Here is a 23,907-nt window from a genome sequence, read left to right as displayed (position 1 = left end):
GATAGCCTCGAGAGGCCCTGGCCTCTGGAAGCTCGGTGCGGGTCTGGTTGTAATGAGGTACTTGACTCAGCACTGGCAGGCACTGGACATGTCTCCTCTGCAGCTGGACACCTGCAGCATTAGCGTGTCTACTGCACATCCATAGAAATTCTGCCAAGAACCCCTTTAGCTCCCTATTCACATACATGCAAAGGCTGACATTCCGAAGCTTTGGCATGACCCCCCAGGTGATCCCGACCCCAAATTCCCACACCTAGTCATGCTAAGGAGGTTCTCTTCCCAGCCACCAGCAACACATCCCCTCCTACCCATGTGACAATTCACTGCCACCTCCTCTGCTCCAACCTCACTCATTGAGAATACCAAGTTCTAGGCACTGCAGCCTGCACCCTGGACATCTCTCTGACCTCATCTGCCCACAGCACTTCCGTCTGCACTTCTGGCCTGCAAAACCCACAATACACAGGCCCACTCACCGCTGCAGCTGGGCATGCTGAGGCTCTCCCTCCTCAGGGCAAGCCCTTAAGATGGACCTCTCTCTTCTTTATTTCCCACCACAGCCCCGGGGTTGGCTGTGTCTCGTGCCTTCCACTGTGTGGACACCAGGAGGCAGCCCTGCTGTCAGGCTTACCAGGATGCTCTTTGTCTCCCTCCGGCTCTGTCCCTCTAGAAGGACGTGAACAAAGCAGCTGTCTTCCACCTGCTCGCTGGAGTGAAGCAGTGAGGAGCTGCTACTGGTGACTTTTCTCTTGCCCCACTCATTGCTTTGGGTGGCCTGGGGCAATGGTCCTGCAGCCACTGCAGAGCTGCTGCTCCCAGCTGCTGGGATCCTGGATGCCACTGCCACAGAAGGCTCCGAGAACTGTGGGGGATGACAACATCAGCAAAGCCCAGCACCTGCACCCCACCCAGCCTTGCAGTTGGCTCCGTGGGCATTCTACAACATCCATTCAGAACCTGAGGTTCTTGTCCCCTTGGAGGATGTGGAGTGGCCCCAGGAGTAAAGACTGAAGAAGGTGGCTGATTACCTCCTTTGGCTTGACCTTGAACCACTTTCTGGCAGCTGTTTCCCGAAGAACGAAGTTATAATCCACTCTGCCATCCAGGGCGTAATATATGTTCCCATCAGCAGGGATCCTCAGCTCTGGAGAGGAAGGGGCACAGGCGTGGTAGGTGACACTCAAGGAATACACTACCCAATATCCCCCACAACTGAGAGCCTCTGCCAGCGCAGGTCTCACACACAGACCTCAGAGCCCACAAATCCAGCTACTGTTCCACCAAAGACTCCCCACTGATTCCTCTCTGAGGACCCTCTATGCACAGGAGGTCCACTACAGGATCACATTTCAAGGAAATAGCCCCTTGCACCCCAGAACCTCTCAGTTCATTTTGAACCCGCCAAAGAGAAACAGCTAGACTTTGCATCTGGATTGGCCCCCAAAGACTCATGTGTTGAAGGTTTTCTCCCCACTGCAGCAATGATCACAGGTGGGTTTGGGGAAAAGCACTTGATGGTGGGTGCCTCCACCTTGCCAGTGGATTCATCCACTCAGACGGGGCTACGCTAATTTGAGGGGTATGGTTTGGAGGTGTGTTGAGCGTGGGTGGAGGATGTCCACAGCAGGGCTGTGCCATTCAGAGCAATATATTTCTCTTGAGTTCCCCACTTCTGAATTTCCTCCTCATGAGTATAATTCTCATTCATATGTTTAATCAATTTATTGTTATACTTCTTGTTCTGCTTGTGTTTCTCCTTCTTGTTCTTGTCCTTCTTTATCTTCTCATGCTTCTTCTTATAGTCATCTTGACCTTCTAATTCATTGTCTCCTCCTTCAACTCATTTTCATTTTTCTCCTCCTCCTCCTCCTCCTCCTCCTCCTCCTCCTCCTTCTTTCTCCTCTCTCTATCTCTTTCTCTCTCTCTCTCTCTTGCTCCAACAAGAGTTTACAAGCTATGAAGGGTTCTATTCTACCACACACTTCTCTCTAGAAATGGCCTCTGGTCCTAAGTGGACTCAGTTTGCAATGAATAGAAAGATTGGAAGCCAGAAATGATTCTTCATTGAACTGCGTTTCTAATGTACTTGTCTCAGTCAGGAAAGGCTGCCAAAGTAGGCACCCTGTGGTTGTCTGTCTTCTTTGACACAAGACAAAGAAGCCTCTCTTCTGGGTCCCTCATGGATAATAGCTTTGCAATGCCTCCTCAGGCCAAGGAAAGAATACATGGTAGGCAGGTCCACAGTCCCTGGGGAATATGAAGAACCTACAGATTTATGCCCCATCATTACACTTTGTCTTGTGCACAAGTCCCACCATACTCTTCCTGGGCATTTGGTGGACGCACACTGTGTTTTGGCTCCCAGTTTTCTTGAGCCCACTGTGACTCACTGCTCCCCACCATCTGATGGTTCCACTTACTCTGATGGTTCGAGACAATTTGCAGAAGCTCAAAGTTTTCTGGATCCTCCTGCTGGAGCAAGTGTGCATCTAAGGCCCTGCGGATGATGACTGGAGCCCTGTCCTGGCAGGTCACCTGAGCAGGGTTGGAGAAAGCTCATCAGAGAGGGAATTTGGGAGTAGCTACCCAGAGGACAGTGCTCAAGGACAATCAGAGACAACTGAGCTCTCAACACAAGGGCACCATCTTGTTACCCTGCTACCTGAGGCCTTCATGTGATCATGTGGGGTCTTCCTATGTGCTTCTAGCCCAAACCCAATCTTGGTACAAGAGTTTGCTTCAACCTGCTATGCCCTGCAGGGAGAAGGGAATAAGGACCAAAAGGCTTTGCACAGACACACTCTAGTCCCATCAAGATGGTATGGTCCAGTGGACGTCCATATCCCTGCTCTGGTCTGGGATGCAGCTGCATTTTTGTGTGGACCAGGCACAAACCCTAGGTGCTTTGGTCCTGACAGCCAGGGCACAACACACACTTAGGACTCTTTAATGATAGACATGGAAGCTGCTGGGCTCGAGAGTGTCAGTGCTTGCTGGGGTGTCAGGAGGTACAGACCCAGCAGGTGTGATGGTTCAACATGGCTCCCCTGCAGCTGGACACCAGAGTCTCATGATGGATACTCCACACCCAGGAAAATTCTGCAGAGAGAGCCGCTAACACTCTATTCACATACATGCAAACTAGGACACTAATGGACTCCTCCAAGGCCCCCAGTTGTCTGTGACCCACACCTACCCACCCTAATCATCCCACAATGGCTCCCTTCCCTTCAACCAGCAAATGTCCCCTCCCACACATAAGAAAATGACTGCCAACTCCTCTGCTTCAACCTCCATGGTTCAATATGCTCCTCCTCAATACCAAGGTCAGTAGAGGATGGCCTGTACCCTCGATATTTCTCTGACCTCCTCTGAACCCAGCCCTCACTCCTGCACTTCTGACCTGCACACCCCAAAACACACAGGCCCACTCCCACCCAGACCTGGCATGCTGCTGCTCCCCGCCTCTCAGGTCAAGCTCTTAACACCAAACTCTCTCTTCCTCATTTTCTACTCTCCTTCCTGACCTTGCAGAAGCTCCAATTCAAGAAGACAGGCCTAGTCCAAGGTGTTTGCTGTGGACTCGGTCTTCCCCAGTGTGGGCTCCCAGGAGACTCCCCTGCTCGAACACTCACCAGGATGCTCTTATACTCTGTCCTTTCATTTTCCATGTACACGTGAATGAGGCATCTGCCTCCCACCCGCTTGTTGAATTGGGGCCGTGAAGAGGTCCTAGTGGAGACCCCTGATGTCCTGGACTCCGGCTCTGCCCCTTCCCAGGGAGAAGGCTCTGGCTCTGGGGTTGGCTTAGGAGCCGTGACAGGAACTGAGCTGATAGCTAGAGGAGAAAAGATGCCAACATGGCTGCCTTGCCCTGACCTTGGCACACACAGACAATGCCCCTGCTGCCAAGAAGACCTCAGGCCCTTAGCCCACACAGGACCTCTTTGCACACTGGGGTCACTTCCTGAGTGGACAAAGGCTTATCCTAATTTCCAGCCCAACACCGGACATACAGACATCCCGCAGTGGGACAACACTCGGACCTTTCCTCATGTACCCTTAGGTACTCACCCCAGTCCGCCTGGCTCTCAGACTCTGCCTGGCTTGATTTGCCATCTTCAATTGCGGCCAGGAGGTGGTGTGCCTGGTGCTCCAGGTTCAAGCCACCCAGCAGGAGCCACATGGATCGCAGCAGCAGCTGCAGACTCAGCGAGCCTGGAGGCTGATGGGAAGCCTCAGTGTGGAAGTTCACCCAGGTCCCCGGGAAGGAAGGTGAGGCACTGTGGGGAGGCAGGTATGGAGTCAGCAAAATCCTGGCCTCGCCTTCGCCACGGCCTCCAGAGCAAAACTCGGACCCTATACTCCTGAACCTTCCCTGGCTCTGCACACACCAGTCCACCCCAGACAAGACACAGTGGCTGTACAGGCAGGGACAGGACAGGTCGCTAGGCAAAGAACCTTCAACCAAGGAGCGTTAGATCCATGGCATGACCAGCTCTCCCCTCCTCTGGGCAGGCCTGACACTCTTCTTCCTCTTGGCTACGTGCTCTCCAACCTGGAATGCACCTTCCAGGAGTGTCTGTCCTCCTGCCCACTCTTCTCAGGGCTCAAGAGACACCTCCTCCCCTGGCGTGGGCTGCAATGCTACCTCATTCTCTGTGAGCTCTCACTGAGTCCCCCTGAGTAGCAGTGGACCTTTCTTTTCCCATGAGTGCAGGCCACATCTCTGTGGCCCTGGGGGAGGACAGGGAGGTGTAGTGTGGGGGGATCCATTGTCCCAGGGGCTTCCCCAGAGGACCATGACTCCACCTACAACTCCCTGCCTTACCCGTCCTACTGTTGAAGCCCCACACCTTACACTGCAGGCAGAAAACAGAATTGGGGAGAGCAGTCTTTCCTCAGCCTTCCCAAGTCAAATCACCTTGCAGGTCCCTATTCTGGAAACAGGAGCCCACCCTCTTGACCCCAAGCCCATTCCATGTTGAAGTTGGTCCAGGGGTCTACCATGTTCACTGAAGAGGACAACGTGCAGTTATGCCTCATGGAGTCAGGGATGCTGTCACATGTAGGATATGTACTCATGGCACCTGCGGTTTCGGGCTGACCCTCATGACAAGGGACACAGTGGCAGTCATTTGTACCCCATTTTTCACTGAATTATGAAACGTGACTGAAAACGTGTCTTCACACAGTGGGTGCTTTCTCCATGTTCATCAGTGAATGAGCCCAAACTGCTGATTCCCACATATCTCTCTGGGTGTGGGAGCTGCCATCTCCAAAGCCCCTGTCCAGCTATATCCCAGCTAGGAAGCTCTGTCCCACTATGTAAACTCACATGTCTTTTATGAACCCAAAAGTGCTTTGCCCAAGGCCTGAGTTATGAGACGCCTCTGGCACAGAACTATTTCTTCACGAAGCCAACATCACACCAGAACGGCCACCTAGCCTCACTGAGTCCACCTGGGAATGAGCTCAGCGTACACCATTGAGCTGTGGTGCCCAGTGTGTGGGGGCTGCTCCACGGACCTCTGTGGACCACCTGGAGTCAGGATGGTTCTCTGCCTGAGAGGGGGAGTTCATTCCCCTTGCAAGGCTGTGGCAGGCACCTCCAGGATTCATCCCACTCGGGACTGACATTCCACTATGAGCGTGGTCCTCTATCTCACTAGGTATCACAAAACTTTGGGTCCCTGAGAGGTACATGGCAGCCCCAAGACCCAGGCATGAGGGGGCTACACACTTGGGCTTGGTGGTCTGGTGCTTACCTTGGGAACAGCAGGTCCAGCACCTGCTGGGTGGGGATGAAATCCCAGTAGATGAACCCCATGTTGCTGCTGAAATCTAGGTTCCTCCCACAAATGACAGGCAGGAGCCAATTCCTAAGCTGGTCCTGCCTGTAAGGTACAAGGCTCTGTACCCTGCAGGGCTCATCCGTGTTCTGATCATTTTCACCCTGGGTTGGGACCAAGAATGGTGGGTTCAAAATGGAAAAGGTGACAAACAGAAAAATGACTTGAGTCAAAGCACAATGGGACAGTTCCCATCAGTACAAACACACACACACACACACACACACACACACACACACACACGCTGTCAGAATAGGAGTCCTGGGCCATTCATCAGGGATCAGACTAGAAGGCCTGCTGGGCTCACCTGCCCTGTGCTACACAGGGTTACTCTTGAGCTCCTCTGCGACATTCGCCAGAGGCTCTGGCATCTAAGATGAAGCCTCCAATGTTTCCCCAAAAGGGCTACTTGGCCCCCCTGAGATTCCTGGGGGCCTGAGGCTCGGCATTGTTTGCAACCACAGGAGAACATCCTTCTCACTCCAGTGACTCCAACCAAATGAGCTCGGATGGCTTGGTCAATGAAGTGGGTGCCTGGATACCAGGGTTCCATGTTCTGTTTGATCCATTGTCAAGGCAATGATGTCATTTCCTGTGCTCCCCATACCTGAGACTCTTTTCACATAAGACCACGTTCAAAAGCTCTATGGGCTGCTGATTTCTCCCCCGTGCCTACCAACATCAACTGCACATGAGTTCACCAACAAATACCCAAATACCCCCACCAGTGCCTGCCCAGCTTGGTTTCAATAGAATTCCAGCTTGGAGCCTTCACAAATGCATTCACAACAAGTCCATCCCTCTCACCAGCTTTGGGACTCTGATCCCATCATTGTGCCACTCATGAGTGCCCAGTCTTTTCGGGAAAGTAGGTTAGCATCTAATTTCTAGGGATTATTGTGTCTATTGGCCCATAAAACCCTGTATTCTCTCGGAGACCAGAGATGGGACTCATAGGTGGCTAAAGCACAAATGTAGAGATGGGACAATCACAAGAAGGGGAGAGACAGAGAATGCACCCTAACTCAATCAGGCCTGTGTCCCACACAGGGACGTGGCCAATGTCCGTCCCATCGTGGCTGCAGTTCCCACTCTACACCATGGCAAGTTGGAGGTGACTGAGATGCAGAGGCTGCTCCCCTCTGCCATACAACTTCCCAAGGCTTCTCCTAAGATTTCAAAAGGGCCAAGTGTGTCTAGTGTTGGGGTCCCACAGAGACTCTGACGTACCACAGCATCCTGCTGCCCAGAACCAGTTCACCCCTCACCTCAAGGGGGCTCAGACTCTGTCTCTGGATTCATGGGAACAGAACAAATCCATTTAGCAAGTGTGTCCTGGGATAAAGACATGACAATCACCTATCCTCTCATCACAAAAGCCCTGAGGCTAGCCAACATGGATCCCACCAGGAACACAGGCATGAACTCAGACTCTGATCCTCCCAGCCGAGCCTCGGTAGAGCCTGGACTCCCAGTCTCCTGAGACAAGGAAATAGAGGTGCCTACCCGAGCCACCTTGGATGAGCTGCACACAAACTGAACTTATCAATGCCTCTTGCTCTCAGTTGTGAATAAGAGGGGAGGTGGCCCAGGCCCTCCAACCCACACTGGCCTTTTATCCAGCCTCCTTCTAGGGCCAAACTCAATCCTGCCTCTCAATTTCTGCTGCCTTCCCCAACACACTGGTCCCAAAATTGAGCAGAGCTGGCTCTCTGTAATCATCTTGGTGCCAGCAGCAATGCCACCCCACTGACATAATTCTGAGTCCCAACCTAGGCACTCAGGCTGTCCTTGCCACACCTGGCCTGTTTGGGCTCTGGCTCTTGCTCTTTTCTTTCAAGTGCATGTGTTTTGAGATTTTGTCTCTACAGCCACAGATCTGCAGCTATAGCAGGATAGAGCTCATGAGGTTCCATTATGAGCCATGTTCAAGCCTGTCAGGACTGTTAACTGGGGTGACTGCTGGAACACGGTGATGAGTGAACACATGAGAGGTGGTTGGACCCACCTTGCCTCTCAGGGGCTTCCTTTCAGGACAGGAGTGCTAGGGATGGGAGCCCCTGGAATGGGATGCTTTAGACAAGGCGTGACCATGGGCTCTCTTCCCTGGAAACACTGGCTCCACTGAGCATGGATAGCACTGTCATTCCTGGTGGCTAACAGCAGCCCTGGACCCCAGAAAGGACCCAAACTCAAGACCTACCCCTGAGTGTGGGTGTCCTTGAGGAAATGAGGTCTCCTGATCCCAGGTGCAAAGGGGTAAGTCCTCTCAAGTCCAGGGACAATGAAGGGACATCTGAGTTTCCCTTGTCCTTCTTTCCCTCTGCTGAACCCAGGGTGTCCTCACACTAAGCACAGTTAGGACCCTGGCCTCAACCTCAATTAGGATCATTAGGCTCCATAAAGGACAGTCTCTAAGGTGTTCAGTGGACCAACACCCTCTGCACAACCCTATTCACCCAAGATGCAAGAGGATTTCTATTCAGGAAAACCAGGAAAGGGAGAGCATTTCTCAAGGACACAAGGACATTAGTGGGTGAGGGAGTACTTAATGGATGGAGAACTATGGCCACCACCAACTTCCAGAAGCATATGTGGCCCTTTGGGCACAGGTCCATACTCTTTTTTTCCCATCAATTTTTTCAGAGAAGTGAGGCTATCTCTTAGATGGCACCTCCACACTAGGAGGGTCTCCTACTTCTTCCACAAGAAAATAGTGGGCAACGGGCTTCCTACTATGTGCATCTGAATCATTCAGGGGGCATCTGTAGCCTTTCAAGACCCTGAGAACCATGGGGGCACCCAGCACCAGCAGATCATTTCTGCACATCACAACAATCACCCCGGGTGGGAACTCTCCATTCCACTCTGTACTATGCCCTGTCATCTGACCTGGTCAGTCGGACCCCTCTCCTTTCTGTTTCTTGATTGTACTGCTATGGTTCCAGACATGGATGCCAGGGTGCTTGTGGCCCACCACAACCGTCTGGGTGCCAGGAACAAACGACACAGTGGAATGTGTCTGGGAACTTCGGGATGATGGGAAGTCCCACCCTCCAGGTTTTCATCTTCAACGCAATGAGTGCAGAGGGAGCCAGGAGGGCTCTGTCAGGTAGATAGAGGTGGGAGCTCACTGAGCCTCAACTAAGTGCCCAGGACTCTGGGTTCAGAGCTGGTGTTATGTGGAATTGTTGAGAGACGTGAAGAAAACCCAGCTCACTGTATGCAGAGACAGCAGATGCCCTCATTGTGGCCGGGCAGCTGTGCTTCTCAGAGCCCTGAGATGTCCCATGGGTGTGGAGGTGGGGAACCCAAGTGCCATCCCAGGCTGCTCCTGAGCACCTCGACCTGGATTCGAAGTACGTGACTCTCCATCAGAGTCATCACATCAATATATCCCGGCCCCCCACCCCAAAAGTTCTCTCAGAGACACTGAGATTCCGCTGGCTCTGGACTTGCCCTTTCCTCTGGGATCCTGAGGGCCTATTAAATAGGAGGTCACACCAATTCTCAGCACACGGGCTGGGCCCCCTCACATCCCAGGAGTATCCAGGCATTGGTTCTATTTATAGTCCATCATGACCTACAACACAATGGACACATCCTGCAATCAGCTAAAGAAACCACCAGGCACAGAGCCTTCATGCACACTGGCCTGTAGAGACCTGGAGGAGGAGGGGACTTAAAGGCTGCGTGGAACCCAAGACCCTAGATCCTGGGATCTGAGCTGGACAGACGACAGCTCATGTGAACACAACCACCAGTGTCACTCAGAATGCAATTGAGACACCCACAGATTTGGCAGTGGACCTGGTATGCCCACGAGTGGGGGTGAACTGCATCCCTTGAAAATGATGGTGTCCAGAGAAAAACAAATTTTGTAGGATCTCACTCATCTCAGGTTCCCAATTATCAGGTTCCACAAAAGATAAAGTACAATGTTTTTTGCCTGGGCCTGGGAGGGCACTAGAATTCAGTACTGATGGCAAGAGTATGTCCATGTGAGTTCTAGAGATGCATGGTGGCAATGCCTATGCACCAATATGAACATGCTTAATGCCACTCAACTGTGCACTCCAAAATGGTTCAATTACAAAATGGATGTTTGGTGTTGATTACCACAATGTAAACACTTGGGAGACTACTGATTGACTCATCTTAGCATAGTTTGTGTTGTGATGGCAGAATACAAGACACTGTTAATTCATAGCTCAGATTTTATTTCTCAAATTTGGGAGGCTGGAAGACCAAGACCGGGGGCCAACTTGTAAGAATGTTCTTGTTGTGTCCTCCTGGGGAAGCAGGTGAAACAGGAACAAGGGCTGCTTTGAGAACCCCCTTCCCAGGAAAGAAGAATCCGTGGCCTAAGCACATCTTCAAGTTCCCACCCTCTAACACATCATAATGCAGAGACAGAATAGAATGACAGCCCATGCTCCCCAGAACATCCCAATTTCTTGGCATGAGTCCATTTCTGCAACATTTCACAAGTCATGATTTTGGATAAGACAAGAGCTAAGCTAAACACATGGGGAGAGAACTCCCTTCTCATCTGCTGCTTGCAGTGTTGCATGTGGCCTTACAAGCCATCACTGAGGTTCTGCACAACAGCTCCGACTGCCCCCCTATCACATCCCCATGGGGCTGACTCACACTCAAGTCCTGAACACTCCCAAGCCCAGAAACCAGAAATGTCACAGGAAATCCAAGGGAGATTTGTTCAAAGTCCTCCAAAAACACCAGCCACGCAGGCTCAAGTCTCTTACAAAAATGCCAGAGTATTTGCATCTAAATGCTGCATATCTTCTTCCTCTAGCACTTCCACTATCTGCAGATGACTTCTGACACCTAATACAATGAAAGGGCAGTGTCATTCTCTGTAACACTGTAAGATCCAGGAAACAAGGAGGAGAGAAGTATCTGTCCAGAGAGACACAACTCCTTTCCTGATAGTTTGGATTTCCAGCTGGCGGGGACCATGGATGCAGAAGAATGGGTGCAGGGCCAACTGCACTTTCTTGCTTTGCATTGAGGGGTGGAAACACTGAGCCAGGATGAGGGCTTCTAGGAGCTGATATCCTCAAGTCAACATCTGGACACATCTGACCTTCAGGCCAGAAGACTTTCTTGCAGGAAATCCAAGGACTTGCCTACAGAGGACAGACTCATGAAAATGCTTGAAATGACAAGAAGCTCCCATTCAAGCTCAGCATTCAGTCCTGGACAGGGTAAGACCAGGCCACTTTGATGTCTGCTCCAAAGAGTCTACCAGACAGAATCCTCTTACTGATCCCTTACGGAGCCATAGGAACTGGCTAGAAAAGCCTTCACATCCTGAATACATTCTTCACCTCAGAATACTGGACAAGCTTTGATATCCATCTCTCGTTACCTTGCTCCCCAGCCAACCATTTTTCAACAAATTCAAAGGAGCAACTAATGTAAGCACACAGACAGAGATATTCAATACACAAATCAATGTGTGAAAAAGACAACTGGTATTTCTTGTTTGGGCTATTTCAAATGAAATCCCTTCTGCATGACCTCCACAAACCAAAGGAAAATATTTGTGAAATTCCCAAGTACAAGACAAGATACACTTGCCAAGGAGACAGCGCCATGAATTTTGACACTGCAAATGTAGTGTGTGTGTTTAGGAGGCAGTCACAGTTCCCATGAGAGAGTCCCATGAAATCAATTAGGAAGATCCATGCTCTAGCCCGATTACACAAGTGATGTGACCTTGAAAGAGTCACTTGGTCTTAGCAACCATCATCACTAACCACTAAGTCAATGAATAAAGGTCCTCAGGTGTCAAGCCACATGATGCGGGATGAGCATGGATAAGGATGGGTGGGAGAAGTCTCCCCCTCTAATACAATTGGGGAAGGCTGTGCCTGCCCTCAAGTGGTGGGGGGCCTGGGATCCTGCCACAAAGGGGGATTCCAAACCTCATATCCCCTGACCCAGGCCAGAAGACCAAGTAGAGTCCAAGGACCCTGGGGCGGCCCAATGGCAAAAAAGGTCCAAAGGAACTAGGGATCTGCCTGGACGCTCAAACCCAAGACGAGGGCAGAGGCCATCCACAGCAATCTGCCTTTACAGGAAAACGAAGGGACTGCAGGCTGCCTCTGGCTCCCTGAATCAGGGTGGTGTTTTCACAAAGCAAGACCACTTCCTCACATTTGAGCAGCAGCTCATGCGTTGACAGCATCATGGCTGGCTTGACTCAGGCCCTGAGAAATGACATAGAAAATTCATAGCAAACCCATCTTTAGCTCTTCCACATCATCAGGGGCTCTGATTCATTTCCGTCAACAAAGATGTCTGAAATGGTGTCTAAACATGCTGGGGACTCACCTCTGTGTGGAACTTTTCAGGAAAAGGGGGATCAAATCTCATGCAGCAACTCTTCTCTCTTCTAGCCCATGGGCAATGCAAGGAACCTGCATGATACCAGAGGCTCACTTCTCTCTTCTCATGTCTTCTGGAAAGGAATCATTAATGCTTCCTTCAAGGTGAAGCAGAAACCTGGATTCCCAGCTGCACAGAAGTGTTTGAGGGCACTGTCTCCCTTAAAACCCAAGAAGAAAAAACAGGTCATTAATGAGGCATATGGATTAGAGTACATGATCAATGATCCGTCCTCCCTGGAGCCTTCCACATGACCATCTTCCACATTCAAAGAGCAATGCTTGGCCATTCTCAAAGACCAGGAGACCATGATGCTCATCACCAGGAAGTCAATAAGGAACATGAACAGAGCAGCATGGATTGCAGAAGGTGGCACACCAAGGATCTTCAGCACAGCTGCTAGAACACAGAAGCTTAACTTCAGTATTGACTTTCTGTCACCTACCAAGTATGATGTTAGTGTCATGCACAACATGCAGACATCCAAGTAGCAGGTGACAATCCGCATACATTCACAGAAGTGGGCATCATCTGCATTGGAACAAGGAAGTATCTTATCCTTACTCATAAAAATCATCATACACAAAGAAAAAAATGGATGCAAGATTTCTCATTTCACTATTACGTAGCTGTTGAAATTCCCCATTAAATAATACCTCCTCCAAAATAAAAAGTATCTCAGACATATGTCAACTGCACAATGAATGACATTTTAAACATTACGGTCTTTACTTAATAATTACATATGCAATATGCCTAGTAAGACTCTTTGGGAGAGGAGCACATAGAATTGCATCTTGGAAAAGCGAACATTTGCTGATAAATATTACTGCTGATGTCAGGCATGGTGATGTGAAAACTGGATTACTTTAAATACTCAAAGAATGCAATGTTGTAGGACTGGAATCCCTGATTCATAGACAGCATGTGGTTTCTATGAAAGCCAGTGACGGAGCTGGAGGAATGAAGCTGATTGAACAGATGACGTCGGGGGAATACTGAGGGATAGGCCAAACTGAAGAACCTGTTCCAGCTAACTTCTGGCATGTGGGCTCGTGAGCCCAAACCTGTGTTTGAAAAAGCACTCATGTAAAAAGGTCTACCATTTAAAAGTGTGTCATTTAAATGGGATCTAGTTGCACATCTGATAAAATGGCCTGTAAATTGATGAACTTCATGCAAGTGAAAAAAAACAGATGATGGTAGATATAAAGATAAATCCTTGTCTGCACCAGGATGCCTAGAAATAGGTTTTATTTGGCTAAGATGCAAATATCTTTAAACAGAATTTGTGATTTCTCAATGACCTTATTCAATATGATACTACACAGATCACAAGGTTTTCTTTACAGAATAGTCTCTTCTTCAAGCCTCACATAGAAAATGTCTCACAGGACATATGAGGGGAATGATCTAAGGGATGAGAAAATGGCTGGAAGCATTCTCAAATGTGCACATGGAGCCTGAAGGGGGGAAATGGGACCAGACACATTGCCTCTTCAAGACTGCACTAGGGTTGCAAGTGTATCAACAACTGTCATGGCTCCATGTCACTAACTATGCCGAGGACAGCCAACAACCTCAGTTTGAAGGCACCTAAGATAACCTAAAAGAACTATCACCCTATTGGATCCATGAATTAATACATATCACAACTTGACCACTTAAACCAAATCCCAGAAAATTGGAAACAGATGATTATTTCCTCAGATACCCTGACTTCCATTTCATTGCCCAGAGATATTTTGGAAAGAATAAAATAGAACCTCATGCTTTGAATATATCATCCAACACTTTTCTTCCCAAAATGCTAGCACAATTTCTGGGCTCACTTTCTCTTTAGGAATTTACTAATTGTTTGAAAGTTCTAGAGGGCCTGTGTTGGTCTCATAATGGACAAACAATCCAACATCTCCAGAGAACTTACATGTGCGATAAGAAAAAAACAAGGTCAAGCAGAGGAATGGGTAGGGGGATCCAGAGGAAGCTCATTTTCACGGGAGAGAATCCCCCAATGAAAAGCATCAGAATAGACACTAAGAAAAATACCAACAAAAACAGTGTGCTAGCTACTCAACATGCACAAGTCAGAAACCTAGAGAAGAGAATGCTGGCCATATGTGGACAGGTTGAGCTCTTCAGAAGAGCCACCTGGCACTGCTTAGTCAAAGATGTAAACAGACATTCTTTGACCCAGAAATTCCACCTGTCCGTACTTTACCTACATATTGCTTAAGCAAGGGGACATGCATAGGGATATTTATCCTCATGTTCCTTATAGACTTGTCTGTGTTGACAGGGAGTTGAGGGCCATCAGGATGCCCACAGCTGGGAAAGTCAAGAGCTAAAACTGTGACGGCTGCCAATCTGGATCTATTCAAAGAAATCAATGAAAAACAACAGATGGACACATGACAGTCAAATCCCTGAATTCAAGTTCTTGCTATCCTACCTACCAACAATCATGCTTGGTCAACACACTGGCATACCTCAAGGCAATATAAAAAATTTTTTTAAAAAAAGAAAATATTATATCATGATTACTTTTCTTCAATGTAACAAAGGAAATGGCAATATTTCCCCATCCTAGATCTGTTACTCAGTTAAGCACACTACATGAGATTATTGTGGACATGCTTACAAATAATTATCTACTCAGATACTTTCTGTGACTCACCAAATGCAAAGATCTAGGAAGAATTAAAGTCTCCATATGTGAGTTCATCATCAAAAGCCTTGAGTCAACAGGTGCTTCACAAAATAGCTTCTCGGCCAACTGGATGACCTCCTCCTCGGGCAATGTTTCCACCTGAAAGATGTCACCAACTCGTTCTCATTCACATCTCCACAGTGCCAGTAAAAAGAAATAAAGTCTGATATTCCATTGAATAAATCCTCAAGTGGACCAAACTCCATACTTGCTTCTATATTTTAAAATTAACAAATGCAACTTCAACTCAATAACTTGTATTAGGGAACATGCAACCGTCACCTCGCACACTGTGCTCTTTTACAGACTCACATGTCCTAGGTTCTGACTTAACATACATTGAGCAGTCAGAACACGTGCTAGTTCACGTTCCTTACAGGTGTCCAATTCATTCTCTGCCAAGCTGAATAAAAACCCCTGGTCACAGGAGAAGGGAAGCACATCTCCCACAACAACATGCATCAGGAAACACTGAGGTTTTCAATAAAAACTCGGGCACCGCCCTTTTGAAAACCACTTAACCCTGCCAGCTCACTTTCCTCACCTCTAAAACAAAGGTCCCCAGGACTGTCCACCTCATGGTTTCCATGGAGTTTCCTAGAGGAATCAGGGCTTAGACTGGTGTCTGAAACCAAGCAAGCAGACAACACGTTTTAGCACTCAACCGCCATCACTGGGAATCACCCCATGGCACAGATTGCAAAACTGTCCTCAGGCGACTCTCTCACAGTGGAGACGCTGGAGCCCAGGACGCACTCCCTGTCCCACCCTAAGTCACTGCTCTCTCCCAGGCACTTCCAGGAACTGCACGATTAAAACCCCGCAGGGTCTCTCCCAGTGCTCACCAGGAGCAGGAGGACACAGGAAAGGGTTTTTAAAGCGAGGACTTAAGACAAGACCCACAGGTGGACAGGAAACAGAAGGACACAGAGTCAGTGAGACCGAAGTACCTGGGCGGGTCCCTCTGTAAACCGCCTCCTGCTCCCAGGTCACCTGGCTCCTCCGTCGCCATCCCCTCTCCAGGGTCCTGCGGGTCAGGCCACCTCTTCTCCTCTGAGGTCCGCGGCGAAGGCCACACTGCTGAGGCCACCGCATCCTGAACAGGACCCTGCAGATCAAAACCCACCAGCTGTGGCCAGCAGCTCCACTGAGGAGAGCCCTCAGGTGAGGACCTGGACAGCGGGGTCGGGGTGGGCGCTGTGGGGACCGCCCCGGCGGATCCGGGGACAGGCAGCCGGGACCGAGGCTCCAGGGCGGCGGCAGCGTCCTCCCGGGTCGCACCCTCGTGTGGGCGCCTAGACCGGGGCCGCTCCCGGCAGCTCACCTTCTCCTGTCACGGACCCCGCGAGCCAACCCGCCGGGACCTGCAGCCCCGCCGCCGGGCGCTACTTCCGGGCTCCTCCCACACGGAGCTCCGCGCGACAGCGGCTCCAAGTTCGCGCCCTGGATAGGCCCCGCCCCCGTCTCCCTGGCGACGGCTCCGCTTCCCCTTAGGGTTGGCCCCCTGGGGGCGGTGCCCTCCGCGCGACCGCGGCTCCAAGTTCCCGCCCTGGCAGAGGCCCCGCCCCCGTCTCCCTGGCGACGGCTCCGCTTCCCCTTAGAGTTGGCCCCCTGGGGGCGGTGCCCTCCGCGCGACCGCGGCTCCATGTTCCCGCCCTGGCAGAGGCCCCGCCCCCGTCTCCCTGGCGACAGCTCCGCTTCCCCTAAGAGTTGGCCCCCTGGGGGCGGGTCCCTCCGCGCGACCGCGGCTCCATGTTCCCGCCCTGGCAGAGGCCCCGCCCCCGTCTCCCTGGCGACGGCTCCGCTTCCCCCTTAGGGTTGGCCTGCTGGGGGCGGTGCCCTCCGCGCGCTCCGCCTGCTGGCCTGTCACCTCAGCTGGTGACCTAGGTTGCCACCAGATCCTCACCTAGATACAAACTCCCTAGTGTGAGGCCTGCGGCTGCCCCCTAGTGGCCGTGGGACCCTGTGCACTGGGCCGGATGCTGGGCTTTCTGGTCTGAAACAGCTAGACAGGGTGACAGGTGACAGTTAGGGTGACAGGACTGCTGCACAGGAGGACAGGGGCCCTGGGAAGGCACAGCAGGACCATGCTATATCATTGTGTTTTGTCTCTACTTAGTGGTTTTATACTTTCAACGTGTGTCTCCTGAATATGATGTGTTAACAGGTGGGGACATTAAGAGGTCATTAGGCCATGGAGACTCCTTGCTTGAGAATGGCATTAAGGTCCTTACAAAGGAAGCTTCTCAAAGCCGCCCTTGTCCCTCCCTGTTTTACCTTCTGACACAGGAGGTCACAGCAAGAATGTTCTCAGAACGTGGCACCTGATATTGGATTTCCAACCTCCAGAACTTTGAGAAATAAAGTCTCTTCTATAAATTACACGGTCTCTGCCATCACAACACAAACAACCCCAAGGAGTAAATCAACAATTTCTCTAATTTTGTAATTGTGTAAAATACATGAAACATCCATTTTGTAATTTTAGCCATTTTTATGTGCACAGTTCAATGGCATTAAGTACATTCATGTTGCTGCACAGCCGTCACCACCATCTATCCCCAGGACTCTCATTTTGCTGTCAAGACTGAATTCTAGTGCCCTCCCCAGGCCCAAGAAAAGAAAATTCTACTTTATATTTTTATGAACCTGATTACTGGGAATGTGAGATAAGTGAAATTCTAAAACATTTATGTTTTTGTGAAAACCGTCATTGTAATTGGATGCAGTTTACCCCCACTCCTGGGAATACCAGGTCAACTTCAACTCTGCAGGTGTCTCAATTGAATTCTCAGTGACAGGTAGTGGTGACTATGTGCTATGACCTGTTTGTTCATGTCAGTGGACTGCTCTGATCATAGGATCTAGGGTCTTGGGTCCCAGCCTGTGGGTTCCCTCCTCTCCAGGTCTCTACAGGCCAATGTACAGACGTGAGCATGCTAAGAAGTGGGCTGGGGCCATCCCCATGGTGAAGAGGAATCTGATTTTGTCCATCCACACACTGTCTTGTGGGTCATGAAGGCTAGAGGTAGAAAAAACACTACCTGGATTCTCCTGGGATCTGAGTGGGCCCAGTCTGTGGGCTAAGAATTGGTGTTGTCTCCTAAAGAACAGGGACTAGGGAGTCCAGAGGGCAGGGCTATTTCAGACCTGAGTGTCTTTAAGCCCACTTTCAGAGGGGGTTACATTGTTCTGATGATCCCTGAGGCAGATACACATGCTTCAAATCCAGATAGAGGTGCCCAGGTGCAGACTGGGATGTTATGTGGACTCCCACCTCCACACACCTGGGATGTCCCAGGGTTCTGAGAAGCACAGCAGCATGACCAGACTGAGGGAGTCCACCTTCTCTTTGCATCAAGGTAAATAGGTTTTCTTCAGGGTCCCCAGCAATTCCACATAAAACTAACTCTGCACCCAAGACCTGGGCACCTTTTGAGGCTCAGTCAGTTCTCACACCTGTCTCTATCTGGCAGAGCATTTCTGGCTCCCTTTCGACACATTACCTTGAAGATGAAAACCTGGAGGGTGGGGCTTTCCATCATACACAGGTTCCCAGACATGTTCCACAGTGTCACTACTTTCTCTATAGATCTCAACAGCAGGGTAGGGTGGGCCACAAGCCCCTGGGTTCCATGAACTAACCGTAGAAGGACAATCAAGGAACTATGACAGGAAAGAGGAAGGACTGTTCAAGGCACATGACAGGGGCAGAGTCCAGAGTGGAATGTAGGGCTCTCACCTGGGATCTTTGCATGTGAAGTGGAGAAATGCTATGCTGTTTGTGGGATGTCCCCAAGGTTCCCTAGGGTCAGGATGGGCTGGGGATGCCCCAGCATGCTCTTGAAAGACATGGTATGAGGTCCATTGCCCACCATTGTTCCCACGGAAGAAGTAAGAGATGCCTTAGTGTGGGGGTGCCACATGAGAAGCCTCACTTCCTCTAAAAAATCAATGTGGGAAGAAAATCCAGGTTCATGAGCCAGGGATGCAAGGTCTATGTATGCTCCCAGTAGTTTCTGGTGGTGACAGTTCACCATCTATGAATCACTTGCCTAACATGATCCTTGGAAAATTATCTTCCTTTCCCAGGTTTTCTCAAGAGCAAGAAGCTTGGGGTTAGGGGGAACAGGGACTTGGATTGTGCAGAGGGTTGTTAGATTGGGCCACTCCTCCTGGTATCGTGGGGCAGGTCACTCAGAAAACACACACGTCCCAGTTTTGTCCAAATTGAAGAGTCTTTATTTAGCCAGACAGCCAGTGACTGCTCCCCGCACTCCCATAACTGTCTCTGCAAGGAACAGCCCCAAGCCTGAACATTTTAGAATATTTAAAGGCAAAAAACCATCTGGGGTGACGTAGCTCCAAGCAAGCAGGTACAGAAACTGAATTAGGCAGTTAGCAAGACAATGCAATGGGTACGTTGGTATTTCCCAAGGGACTTTCCAGGTTGGCATAGCAGCAAGCAAGCAAGAGGGAAGTGGGTCAAAATGACCCTAGTTCAGTACAAGTTAGAAAATGGATACTAACGTCTAGACAATCAATCTCTGAGAAGGTACATTGCCCAAGAAAAATGGAAACCAAAAAGAACAATTTTACATTGTATAAGAATTGCTATTTTGTGTTGCCAAGTATGTTATGCTAGGTAACTATTAATAGGTATAGAGGAGGGGCTTTCCCATGGGAGAAGCATTTGTTACATGATATGGAGTCTCACTGTAAAATGGGATGTGTTTGGCCATTGCCCAGATAGCCTGGCCCATAACACTGGGTCCAATGAAAGGACTGTCCTTTTGAAATCTAATGATCCTCATTTGGGTATGGGGCCAGGGTCATAGCCCTGGCTGAAGTGAGGACAACACTCTGGGTCCTGCAGAGGGAAAAAAGAAACAAGGGAGACTCTGATTTCCCTTCATTCCCCTGGAATTTAGAGGATTTACTGCTTTGCACCAGGGACTCTGAGACCTCATTGCCTTGGGAATACCCACACTCAGGTCAAGGTTTTGATTTGGGGTTGCCTCCCTGGGGCATAGTGCTGATGCTGACCACCAGGGGTTGCCGTATTATCCATGCTCAGAGGGCCCTAGTCATGGTATGTCCAAAGTGTCCCATGCCATGGGACCTCCCATCATTAGCATTCTTGTGCATAGTAGGAGCAACTAAGAGGCAGGGGGTTTCTGAATTCATTTCTTCACTCATCACTGTATTAAAGCACTCACCCTACGAAAAGGTCATGCTGGGCCTGCACAGGCTCTGAAAATCACCACCATGAGCCCTACCCTCTGGTAGCTGCACATCTGCAGCTGGAGGTGCACAAAATTCACAAAGCAGATGCACGTGAAAGAATAGAACAAGAGCCAGAGGCAAAATAGGGCCCAGTGTGAAGGAAAGCTGGAGTCACTAGGTGGGGACTGAGAACCATCTCTGTGTTGTGGCATTGCTGCAGGAACTAGAATGACGAAAGGAAGCCAGTCCTGCTCATTTTGGGAACAGTGTGTTGGGGAAGGTATGGCCACATAGAAATTGGAAGTCCTGATTCAGTGTGGCCACAAGAGGAGGATGGATAAAAGACCAATACGGCTGGAGGGCCTGGGCAGATAGGGATAGGTTAGGCCACACCGCACAGCCTGGAGACTGCACTCAATGTCCAGAGTTGTGGATCATCACCCGCTAACTCACAACTGAAAGCCATGGGCATTTATAAGGTCAAGTTTATGTGCAACTGGGTCCAAGGTAGCTCAGCTGGATGCCTCTGTCTCCATGTCCTTGGAGGCTTTGACTGCAGATCCCACTGAGGCTTAGTTGGGAAAATCTGCCTCTGAGTTCACGCCTCTGATCCTGGTAAAAAACCAGTTTGGCTGAGACTCAACACTTTTCTGATGGGAGGACTGGTCTTTATCACAAAGTTGTATACAAAGACAGCATATCATTTCATTCCTTGGATCAAGATTGAAAGGGAGACAGAGTTTGTGAAGTAACACCTGCGAGCCATTAAGTGTGGAGATTCCTTATTGGTTGACTGCTGTATCTATTTTATGTTAATTAGATAAGCTGTGTGGAATGTATAAATACCACTCCTGTCCTACAATAAACGGCTCCCATTCCTGCTGTGTCAATGTACACAAGTTGTTCATCACCCCCCTGGTTATTTTGCTGCAGCTGGACTGAGGCAAGAGTTGGGGGAAATGCTAGAGAGGGAGCCAGACACAAGTCAGACTTCCCATAACTCAATCTTGGAGATGACATCCCATCACTTTTGCCCAATTCTATTCCTTAGACACAAGAGGGAACCAGGAAGCTATGGTATCTTAGAGTCTCTGTCGGTTACCTATCTCCTAGACTGAGAAGAGGCACTTGGGCCAATGTGAAATCTCACAAGAAGTCTTGGGAAGTTCTATGCTAGAGGGTTGACAGTCTGAATCCCAATAGCTTCAAACTGACTATAGATCAGAGTGGGAACTCCAAACAAGAGGGGAAAGTGGCATTGCCCAGGTCCCTGTGTGGGACACAGGCCTGAATGAGTTATGTTTCATTCTTTCCTTCTTGTAATTGTGAATCCTGTCTATGAGTTTCACAGACAATACAGGCATTTATGGGCACATATGCCCAATGACATCCTAGGAAGTGGTGTGACAGTAATTCCCAGGGAAGAGCTGAGGACACTGGAGCACAATTGAGGCACAAAGGTAGGTCTAGCATCACAAAGCTGGTGAGGAGGGGGGACTGGTTATGAATTCCTGTGACAGTAATTCCCAGGGAAGAGCTGGGGACACTGGAGCACCCATGAGGCACAAAGGTAGGTCTAGCATCACAAAGCTGGTGAGGAGGGGGGACTGGTTATGAATCCAGTTTTTGAATCCTCAAAGCTGGAGCTCTAGCTGAAGCCAAGCCGGGCAAGGGATGATGGGGGTCGTTAGTGAAAATCTGTTCAGTTGTGTACTTGATGTGGGTGGGTGTGGGGACAGTCAGCAGTCCATGGGGCTTTGGAGTGGTCTTGTGTGAATAAAAGGCTCAGGTACAGGGACTACAGGAAGTGCTTTCACTTGGTGGATGGTTCAAACAGAACATGAAACCCTGGTTAAAAAATAAAAAATAAAAAAGGTACCCACCTTCCTCAGAAAGCTGTCCCAGCTCTCTTGCTTGGGGAGGCTGGAGTAACAGGGATGTTCTGTTCCACAGCATGCTGAGGCTCAGGCCTCAGGAAATCTCGGGGGTGCCCCATTGCCCAAGAGTGGGAACACTGGTTGAGCCTTTGCCCTAGTTGCCAGAGCCTCTGGCGATTTTTCCAGAGAAGCCCAAGACTAACACTGAGTAGCAAAGGGAAGGTTAGCTGAGGCCGACCTTCATGTCTGATCACTCATTCATGGCCCAGAATTCCAACTCTCTCCTCCCCCCCACCGTGTGTGTGTGTGTGTGTGTGTGTGTGTGTGTGTGTGTGTACTCTGAGGACAACTGTTCTGCAATGGTTTTACTTTACTTTATTGTAAGGAGTCATTTTTCTGTTTGCTGCTATTTCCATCTTTAAACCCACCATTCTTGGTCCCACCCCAGTGTGAAAATTAGCCCACTCAGAACATGGATGGTATCTGTAGAGATCATGGAGTCAGATAGGGAGAAAGAGTTCATGAAGCAGTTCATGCCTGTCTTGTATGCAGGAACCCAGACTTAGGTACCACCTTTGTGTGCAACTACTCAAGGTTCATCACTACTCAGCAGGTGCTGCACCTGCCGAGCTCCCAAGCTAAACTCCCAACCTTCTAACCCAAAGATACCACCACCTAGCTGAACTTGAGAATGGCCTGTAACTTTCTAAGTCCCAATTTGCTGTGTGAAAACTGAGGAGTTTAGAGGACCATCCTCACAGGGTACTGTCAGGACCAATGGGATGAGTCCTGGAAGTGTCTGCCACTGCCTTGCATTAGAAAGTGGATTCACCTTGTCAGACTAAACCACCCTGTCTCCAGCTGCGCCACAGAAGTATGTGGAGCAGACTACTCACACTGGGCCTCACTCCTTGATATTGTGTTCCCAGCTCATTTCCAAGTGGACTCAGTGAGGGCTGTGGGTTTCTCTAGTGTGACATTGAAGAAGTTGTCTGCCAGGGGCCTCACTTAACTTGGGCAAAGCAATTTTGCATTCATAAAGCATGTTCCAGATTCCATAGAGAGAAATTCCCATCCTAGTTATAGCCAGAGAAGGGCCGGGGGGCTGGCAGCTCCCATGCCCAGTGAGATATGTGGTAAGCAACTGGTTGGGCTCATTCTTTGATGAGCATATATAAGAAGCACCTATTGTGTGAAGACGTTGCTCAGCACATCACATAATTTAGTGAAAAATGGGGGAAATCCGTGCCTTCTTTCTTCAGAAAGCTGTCCCAGCTCTCTTGCTTGGGGAGGCCAAGCAAGATAAAATTGCCATATAATTTTATCAGAATCAGAAACCTCGGGTGTCATAAGTACATATTCTAATTATCACATCAACCTGTCCTCTAGGAGACATGGCTGCATCTTGTCCTACTCCAGTGAAGATGGTGGACCACTGGATCAACTAAAAATGGAGTTGACTTGGGGTCAAGATGGAGGGCTCCTATCTCCAGTGTGGGGATATATAAGGTTTTGTGGCTTGGGAAGACTGAGAAAACACTGGTTCTCACAATTTTTTTTAACATTTTTTATTATTGTTTTTTAGTTGTAAGTGGACACAATACCCTCATTTTATTTTTATGTGGTGCTGAGTGTCAAACCCAGTGCCTCACACATGCTAGGTGAGCGCTCTACCTCTGAGCTACAACTCCAGCTCTGGTTCCCACAATTTTGAGTCCTGCTTGCAGTATAAGGCCTGGAGCCTCAATTGTAGAAGAAGGTAGGAGATGTAGGTGGAATCTTGGTCATTTGCGGAATAAGGAGACTTTGGCCTCAGAGCCAGCTCATG

The sequence above is a fragment of the Callospermophilus lateralis genome, chromosome 14 (assembly GCF_048772815.1).
Source record: "Callospermophilus lateralis isolate mCalLat2 chromosome 14, mCalLat2.hap1, whole genome shotgun sequence".
NCBI lineage: Eukaryota > Metazoa > Chordata > Mammalia > Rodentia > Sciuridae > Callospermophilus > Callospermophilus lateralis.
Note: the sequence above shows the minus strand (reverse complement) of the source record.